At 41.5% G+C, this 9,902-nt stretch overlaps 1 long non-coding RNA gene across 1 annotated transcript in view; it reads right to left on the reverse strand.

Moving 5' to 3' along the window:
* LOC144693489 (uncharacterized) overlaps window positions 1–9,537 on the reverse strand; it is a 96,941-nt gene extending 87,404 nt beyond the window's left edge. Inside the window, exon 1 of the long non-coding RNA XR_013579550.1 lies at window positions 9,389–9,537. This is a non-coding gene — a long non-coding RNA (uncharacterized LOC144693489). The remainder of the gene's footprint in view (window positions 1–9,388) is intronic.
* Between the last annotated feature and the right edge of the window lie 365 nt (window positions 9,538–9,902).

A 9,902-nucleotide genomic window follows, 5' to 3' on the forward strand; every position in this document is an offset into this window, starting at 1 on the left:
CATAGGGATGTAGTCAAATTCTGTAGAACCTGTTACACCTGTCAAATAACAGGAAAACCACAAGCAGTAATTAAGCCAGCAATCTCAATACCAGCATTTGAAGAACCTTTTACCAGGGTCATGATTGATTGTGTAGGACCCCTACCTGAGACTAAAAGTGGAAATCAGTATTTATTGACAATAATGGACCTGTCTACCAGGTTTCCTGAAGTCATATCTTTAAGAAATATTACAACCAAGAACATTGTGGAGGAGTTAATTACAGTTTTTACAAGGTATGGTTTACCTAAGGGAATACAATCAGGTCAGTGGTCAAATTTCATGTCACAGCTGTTTAAGGAAGTAATGAACAGTTTGGGGATAAAACATTTTAAGTCAACAGTTTATCATCTGGAGTCAAAAGGATCTTTGGAAAGATTGTATCAAACTTTAAAAACTATGATGAGAGCACACTATCAGGATTATTCACAGGATTGGGTTACAGGAATTCCATTTTTGTTATTTGCTATTAGAGACACGCCTAATGCATCAACTAGTTTTAGCCCTTTTGAACTAATTTATGGTCATGAGGTAAAGGGGTCACAGAAATTGATTCATGAGAAATTGATGGGTCAAAATTCAGAAACTGCTTTCCTGGGTTATGCATCAAATTTCGGGGAAAGATTAAACAGAGCATGTGAGTTGGCTAGGGAACATTTAAAGACATCACAGCAAATGATGAGAGCGAAAGCAGATAAGAAAGCTAAAACTTGCAGTTTTGGTTCTGGAGAGGAAGTATTAGTTTTGTTACCTGTACTTTGTAATTCATTAAATGCAAGGTTTAGTAGGCCTTACAGGATTGTAAAGAAATTGAGTGAAGTAAATTATTTAATAGATACTCCAGATAGAAGAAAGAAGCAGAGGGTGTGTCATGTAAATATGCTTAAAAAGTGCTTTGACAGGGAAGGGGAACAAAAAGAGGTGTTAGTGATGGTGGATGATGAGAAAGAGGTAGAAGTGCAGGACTCTGAAATTGATTTTCCTCTAACCAGATTGGATAATGAGGGGATGTTTGAAAATTTCAATGAAATTTTGAGTTGCCTTCCAAGCAAGTGTCTAAGTGATTTGGAAAAACTATTGGAGTAACACAAGCCTATTTGTGGAAATAAGATGGGAAGGACAAATTTAGCTATACATGATGTATGCATAGAAATATCATCTTCAATAAGGCAACAACCTTATAGATTAAATCCGGCAGAGTTATCACAGGTACAAATAGAAATTAGTTTCATGCTTCTAAATGATGTCATTGAGTCTAGTTGCAGTAACTGGAGTTTGTCTATTGTACTGGTATTGAAACTGGATGGAACACAAAGACTGTGGACTATCGAAAGGTGAATGTGATGACAAAAGCAAATTCCTATCCCATGCCACGGTTGGGTACCGTTGTCAGAGTGAGGAAAGGAGATATCAGCTTTTGTGATGCCAAGTGAACTATATCAATTTAAAGTCATGCCATTTGGTATGAAGCATGCACCTGTGACATTTCAAAGACTGACAAAGTAATTGCAGGTCTAAGCAATTGTGCTGCTTATATTGATGAGCTAATCGTTTTCAGTCAGATATGGGAGGAGCATTTACAGCTGGAAGAATTATTTACTCAGTTACAAAGAAGCTAATTTGGTGATGAACTTGGCTAAAAGTGAATTTGCAAAAGTGCAAGTTACAATCTAAGCCATACCATTGGACATGGTAAGGTGGCTCTGAGCGATACAAAAGTCAAGGCTATTGTGGATTTCCCAGTGCCTCCAACAAAATGAGAAGTTTTGAGATTTCTGGGCATGGGTGGGTTTTACCAGAAATTTGTACCAAATTTTAGCCAAGTGGTTGCTCCACTGACTGAACAATTAGAAAAGAGCAAGCAGTTTCAATGGACACTGGAGTGTCAGAGTTCATTTGATAGTTTGAAAACTGTATAAACTATGACACCAGTGTTGGCAGTACTCAATTATGCCAAGCAATTCAAGTTGACCATTGATGCAAGCAATATAGGCATTTTGGCTGTACTGTTACAAGAAGGAATTGAAAAACCGATAGGGTATTTTTCACAGAAGCTGAATGTAAAACAAAGAAGATATTCAATGATCGAAAAAGAAACTTTGAGTTTGGTGTTAGCATTGCAGAATTTTGAAATTTATGTTGCAAACAATTAATCAGAAACAATTATTTATACAGACATGAAGCATTAATGTTTGCAATATTATTGGAAAATATTTTTATTTTAAAATAGAGGTTTAGGCTCTGGGTGTGTCTTAATTGGATTAAATGCAGCTAGTCTGAGTGCTTTGATGTAAGACAGGTAGGGTGCATTTGGCATTTTTTGAATAGAGCATTCAAGATGTTGGGTGAAATCTGACACCTAGCTAGCAGAGACCAAGTAATATGTTTACATTACTAATAAAATTGATACTATGAAAGGGATTTTATTATTAGAAGAGGCTGGTGATACAATGAGAATTTGCATTCAATAAGATATGCTTGGTATATCAGAGGGCAGTTTTCCTGTGTGTTTGGCAGAGGTAATATAAGATCAAAGTAGTTGTAAGCCTACAACTGTCTCCACAGGAACCAAAGTGAAAGGTACTGCCTTTTGAATTTATAAGGTGAAAATGTTTTGCCCGGTGTCTGGTTAAGTCTGTGGGTTGCTGTTGCCTTAATGGAGATTAGTTTGGGGATTTGTGAAAAGTTATGATTGTAGTAATTTGTAGCCATGTGTATATATTTAACTTGTGTAAATTAATAAAATGTTTCATTTAGTTTAATGTAAAACCTCCCGAGAACTGAATTTAGAGCTGCATCTCAAACATACCACTTAAAGATATAGGTTATGTTTTTGTTTAAAGTTTCCCTCTGGGATTTTTAAAAAACTTAGCTTTACCGAAAGGCTGATTCATAACAGACACCCAGGTTCCTTTGTACATCAACAGTTCCCAATTTATCACCATTTAAATAATACTCTGCCATCCCGTTTTTCCTACGAAAATGGACAACTTCACACTTATTCACGCTATACTGCATCTGCCATGTATTCGCCCACTCACCGAACCTGCCTAAATGGCCTTGAAGCCTCTTAACACCCTCCACACCACTCACATTCCCACCAAGTTTCCTGTCGTCAGCAAACTTGGAAACATTACATTTAGTTCCCTCAACCAAATCATTGATATATGTTGTGAATAGCTGGGGCCCAAGCACTGATCCCTACGGTACCCCACTAGTCACCACCTGCCACTCCGAAAAAGAACTGTTTATTCCTACTCTGTTTCCTGTCTGTTAACCAATTCTCAATCCATGCCAATATATTACCCCCAATCCCATATGCTTTAATTTTGCACACTAACCTGTTATGTCAGACTTTATCAAAAGCTTTCTGAAAATCCAAATACACCACATCCAATACTTCTCCCTTATCTATTCTGTTAGTTACGTCCTCAAAGAACTCCAGTAGGTTTGTCAAACATGATTTCCCTTTCCTAAATCCATGTTGACTTTGTCTAGTCCCATTGATATTTTCTAAGTGTCCTGTTATCACATCCTTTATAATAGACTCTAGCATTTTCCCTATTGCTGGTGTTAGGCTAACGGTCTGCAATTCCGTTTTGTCCCTTCCTTCTTTTTTAAACAGTAGGGTTTCCATTCTCCAATCTGCCGGGACTGCTCCAGAATCTACAGAATTTTGGAAGATGACAACCAACACATCCACTATTTCAACAGCCACTTCCTTTAATAGCCTATGATGTCGATAATCAATCTCTGGGGATTTAGTGGCTTTCTATCCTATTAGTTTCTCCAGTGCTATTGTTTTAGTAATACTAATTTCCTTCAATTCCTCCTTCTCACTAGACCCTTGTTCCCCTAGTACTTCTGGGACATTATTTGTGCCTTCCTTCATGAAGACAGAACTAAAGTAATTGTTTAATTGCTCTGCTATTTCCTTGTTCTCTGTTATAAATTCTCCTGTTTCAGGCTGTAAAGGACCTACATTTGTCTTTTCTAATCTTTTTCCTTTTACATACTTATAGAAGCTTTTACAGTCACTTTTATGTTCCTTGCAAGTTTTCTCTGATACTCTATTTTACTCCTCTTAATCATCTCTTGGTCCTCTTTTGCTGAATTCTAAACTGCTCCCAATCCTCAGGCTTGTTACTTTTTCTAGCAACTTTATATGACTCCCCTTTGAATATAATACTACCCCTTATTTATTTAGTTAGCCATGGTTGCGTTTTTCCTGTTGTGTTTTTGCGCCAGAAAGGAATGTATAACTGTTGCAATGCATACATTTGTTCCTTAAATATTAGCCATTGCCTATCCACCGTCTTGCCTATTAATGAAGTTCCCCAATCTATCTTAGCCAACTCATGCCTCATACCTTCGTAGTATCCTTTGTTAAGAATTAGGACCCTGGTTTCAGATCGGACTACTTCACTTTCCATCCTAGTGAAGAATTCTATCATGTTATGGTCACTGTTCCCTAAAGGACCCTGCACAACAAGATTATTTATTAACCCCTTCTCATTCCACAGTACCAAATCTAGGATAGCCTGTTCTCTAGTCAGTTCCTCGACATACTGGTCTAAAAAACCAACTTGTACATACTCCAGGAATTCATCTGCCACAGTATTATTGCTAATTTGGTTTGCCTAGTCTACATGTAGATTAATGGAACCCATGATTATTGTAGCACCCTTGTTACATGCATCTCTAATTTCCTGTTTAATGCCGTCCCTTACCTTATCACTACTGTTTGGAGGCCTATAGACAATTGCCACTATTGTTTTCCACACCTTGTTGCTTCTTAGCTCCACACAGACAGATTCTACATCTAGATTTTTTGAACCAATATCCTCTCTCACTATTGCACTAATTTCATCCTTAACTAACAACACCACACCACCTCTTTTCCTTTTTTGCCTGTCCTTCCTAAATATCGAGTACTATTCAGTTCCCGGCCTTGGTCACCCTGCAGCCATGTCTCCATAATCGCAATCATATCATATCCGTTTTTCATAGATTTGCGGTGTTAATTTGTCTACCTTATTGCGAATGCTCCGTGAATTCAGTTGCAGTGCCTTTAGACCTGTCTTTTTAACATTTTGCACATCGTTTTTTTGTACTAAAACCCTATCTGTTGCCAGCCCTCGTTGCCTATGCCTTCCACTTTTGCTTTCTACTTTTATGTCTTTCATTTCTACCTTTGTTTCCCTCTCTTGTATCTCCCTGCTCAAGTTCCCATTCCCCTGCCGGTCTAGTTTAAACCCTCCCTCACAGTACTAGCAAATATCCCTGTGAGGTTATTGGTTCTGGTCCTGCTGGGGTGCAACCCATCCAGCTTGTAGAAGTCTCATCTTCCCCAGAATTGGTCCTAATGTCTCAGGAATCTAAATCCCTCCCTCCTATACCATCTCTCCAGCCATGCATTCTATTCTCCTATTCCTGATTTCACTAGCACATGGTATTAGCAGTAATCCTGAGATTATTACTTTTGAAGTCCTGCTTTTTAATTTATTTCCTAGCTCCCTATATTCTGCTTTCAGGGTCTCATCCCTCTATTTACCCAAGTCATATGGACCACGACCTCTGGCTGTTCACCCTCCCCCTTCAGAATGTCCTGCAGCTGTTCAGTGACATCCTTGACCTTGGCACCAGGGAGACAACATACCGTCCTGGTGTCACATCTGCAGCCGCAGAAACATCTATCTGTTCCCCTTACGATAGAATCCTCTATCACTATTGCTTTCCCACTCTTTTTTTCTCCCCCTCCGTGCAGCTAAGCCACTTGTGGTGCTACAGACTTGGCTCTTGCTGCATTCTCCTGAGAAACCATCTCCCCCAGCAGTATCCAAAATGGAAAATCTGCTAGAGAGGAAGCTGGACCCAAGGGACTCCTGCACTATCTGCCCAGTGCTTTTATTCTGTCTGGTGGTCACCCATTTCCTTTCTGCCTGTGCATTCTGTACCTGCGGTGTGACCACCTCACTGTACGTGTTATCCATGAAGATCTCATCCTTGCGGATGCTCCACAGTGATTCCAGGCACAGCTCCAGCTCAGATTTCAAGTAGCTGCAGCTGGAGACACTTCCTGCACATGTGGTCGCCCTGGACACTGGAAGTGTGCCTGACTTCACACATTGTACAGGAGGAGCATTCCACTTGGCCGTGCTGCCCTGCCATGACTTGCCCTTAAATTACTCCTTTTACTTTTACTTCCTCTAGTTTAGAGAATGTTAAGGACAGAAGAAATACTCACCAGAGTCCTACTTACTAAGGCTGCTGCTCTTCTTAATGAGGAAAGATAGAAAATGAAAGGAACCCTCCTTCTCTCTTCACCGAACTCCCTCTCCCACAAATCTCCAACTGAAGCACTCCAAAGCAGCCCCAAGCAGCATGCCAGTGCAGATAAAAGCAGCACTGTAGATGGCTCGCGTGTTTGCTCTCTGAATCTAGCTTCTGAAACCCTGTTTGAGCCAGTTAACTAATTTGCCAACTGCAGCTGCAAGCAGAGCCTATAAAACCTCTGTTTTAAAGCTGCACTAAGACTCACCTTCTCCCAACCCAAAGAGTAAGTTTCAGTTAGTTGTTAAATTAAAGAAAGATTAGACTTTAGATGGAAATTAACCCTTAAAAGCCCCTCTTTCACCAAACTCCAACTGAAGCACTCTAAAGCAGCCCAAAGCTGTCTGCTGTTCTGCTGGCTGGATCCAGAATAATCATACCCAAAACAATGTAGAAAGGATTTCTCCAGAAGATAGGAAGGCCGATGGGAATGGAGAAGTGTAAGTTGTAGCCAGATCAGCTGGATAGACATCTGCAAAGACATTGAAAGAATGATGTCTACATGCAGTGTATGCCAGCAGGATAAAAATACACAGCAGAAAGAGGAAATGATGGGCAGACCATAGCTTACTATGGAAGCCAATTAATTCAAAAACAACCAAGAATGGTATCTTACAGTAGCAGTCCATTACTCAAAGTTCCCATTCATCAGAAGAGTGAAAGATTTGAGATCCACAACAATCAGAGCTCTGAAGAAGAGTCATTAACCCAGTTTCTCTCTCCACAGATGCTGCCGGATCTACTGAGTTTTTCCAGCATTTTCTGTTTTTGTTGAGATGACAATCTGTGCACCTACAGGATCCAAACCTGAAAGCCTGGAACCGAGCAAAAGTTGTTGGTAAAGCTGAGACTCCAAGATCAGACATCATCGAGATTAAAACTTGTAAATTGATGAGAAGGAACACATTTTTTCTTGCTGCTTGAGATCAATCATTTCAGTTCGAGGACATCACTGCAGGAGTTCCTCAGGCTAGGCCCAACCATCTTCAGCTGCTTCATCAATGACTTTCCTCCATCATAAGGTCAGAAGTGAGGCTGTTCACTGATGATTGCACAACGTTCAGCACCATTTGCGACTCCTCAGACACTGAAGCAGTCCATGTCCAAATACAGCAAGACAGAAGAACTTTCAATCTTGGGCTGATAAGCGGCAAGTAACATTCGCGCCACATGTGTGCTAGGCAATGACCATCCCCAACAAGAGAGAATCTAACCTTGTCCCCTAGACATTCAATAGTAAAGTCCTGCCATTTGTGACTTCCTGGTTCGCGTTTTCACTTACCCGTGCTTTGCACTTTGTAAACAAAATCACGCAGCATGTGAGCAATGTTCGCTCATCTGCAGTTTCTTCTTCCTCTCTCTTCCTTCCTCAGGGAGAGAACAGCCATAAAAGAGCAGAGACCATAATAGTTGCAACTGAAATGCAGCCCAAATGAAGGGATTAATACGGAAATGTCTGAATTTGTTGCAATAATGGCTGTGTTCATTTTGAAATCTTCAATGATATATTGCTCAGAGGCTCCCCTGTCTGTCGGATACAGGTACTGCACCACAATGTTGCATAAAGAAACTGCCCAAACCAATGCTCCCCTCGCACGGCTGGAACCTATCTAATTCAGCCCCATGGAAAAGCATGTTCGTTGTTTGCGATTTTGCCATTTGCTAGGTTTCGCAGGAACGTAACCCCTGCGAACTTTACTGTATTACCATTGCTGAATCCTCTACTATCAACATCCTGGAGGTTACAATTGACCAGAAACTGAACTGACCAGCCATATAAATACTGTAGCCACCACAGCGGGTGGTCTTGTGGTGCAGTGGTAGCATCTCTGGGCCAGAAGCTCTGGGTTCAAGTCCCACTTCAGGACTTGATGGCCACAGGAGGCATGTTCATAACATGGTCCAACAGGTTGATTATCAGCCTGTAAATCTTTCCAATATGCTTGATAGCAGGCGGTAAGAGGGGGAGAGTTTCCTGGTCAGTCATAACTGCAGAGGGCAATTGAAACAACCGCTGTACTTTGCCAAACATGATCATGAACCAAGCTAATGGAAGTCTATGGTCATCAATGCCCTCTGAAGGGCATGGTACTTGACGGAGGAGGAGAAGGCTACAAGACCAGGTCAGAGGCTAGTATTCCGCAGCGATTAACTCACCTCCTGACTCCCCACAAAGCCTATCCACCATCTACAAGGTACAGGTCAGGAGCGTGATTGAATACTCTCTACTTGCCTAGATGAGTGCTCCCACAACACTCAAGAAGCTTGAAACCACCCAGGACAAAGCAGCCCGTTTGATTGGCACCCCGCCCACCAACTTAAACATTCACTCCCTCCACCACTAATGCACAGTGGCAGCAGTGCGTACCATCTACAAGATGCACTGTAGCAATTCACCAAGGCTCCTTCAACAGCACCTTCCAAACCTATGACCTCTACCATCTAAAAGGACAATGGCAACAAATGCATGGGAGCATCACCACCTGCAAGTTCCTCTCCAAGTCACTCACCATCCTGACTTAGAACTATATCACCGTTCCTTCACTGTTGCTGGGTCAAAATCCTGGAACTGGCACTGTGGTTGTTCTTAAACCACCGGGACTGCAGTGGTTGAAGAAGGCAGCTCACCACCACCTTCACAAGGGAAATTAGGGATGGGCAATAAATGCTGGCCCAGCCCGCGACGTCCACATCCCATAAAAGAATTTTAAAAATCCACTCACCAATTCACTAACATTCAGGCTGGACCTTTGAACTTACCATATGGCAGCTAGTGCCATAAAAAGGGGTGCGTCCTGTCTTCCCCCAGCTCTACTCTGCCCTGACAGAATTCCCTAAGGGGCACTGTACCGTACATTTCTGTGAATGCTGTGATCAGGAGACTCTGGAAGAAATGTGTGGCAGTGTTGAGTTGGGGAATTTTCAAGCGCGGCAGCAATCCGCTAATCATTGTCACTGCTGGAAGATCCGAGCCAACATGTTAAATATGTTATATAATCAATCTACCTATACTCACAGTCATGCCCTCAATCTCGACACCTTCCGTGCCTTCGCTAGTCCATGATCTTGATCACCAAGAAAGCCATTTCTGATAGCTTTTCTTGTATTCCTCGTTTCCTACACTTCTCAAGTCTTTCAAATCTACTCCATCCGAATCCACCCCTTGAAAAATCTATCTGCTGCTTACAACTGCACCCGCTAACTATCAGCTGTTTAGCCTTTGGATCCATTGTCAAGTGCACAAAATTTGGCACACTTGGCACACAGCTAGCCTGGTCCAAGGGGAACCAACATCAACATGCCTGGCATACAACTGACTTAGTCTAAAGCACACCAACTTCAGCACACCTGACACATAACTGACTTAGCTATCTATTGCAAGGTTAGGTTTTACTTTAAAATGGCCTTATGCCCATTTCAGACAAGCAACCGAGCTGCCTGATGAATTTAGTGACGGCCTGAATTCCTTCCCAAATTTGTGCTTGCTGTCACTCTACTTAGTTGTCATCATTACACCCATTGTATGCCTT

The sequence above is a fragment of the Cetorhinus maximus genome, chromosome 18 (genome assembly GCF_964194155.1).
Source record: "Cetorhinus maximus chromosome 18, sCetMax3.hap1.1, whole genome shotgun sequence".
In the NCBI taxonomy this organism is placed as follows: domain Eukaryota; kingdom Metazoa; phylum Chordata; class Chondrichthyes; order Lamniformes; family Cetorhinidae; genus Cetorhinus; species Cetorhinus maximus.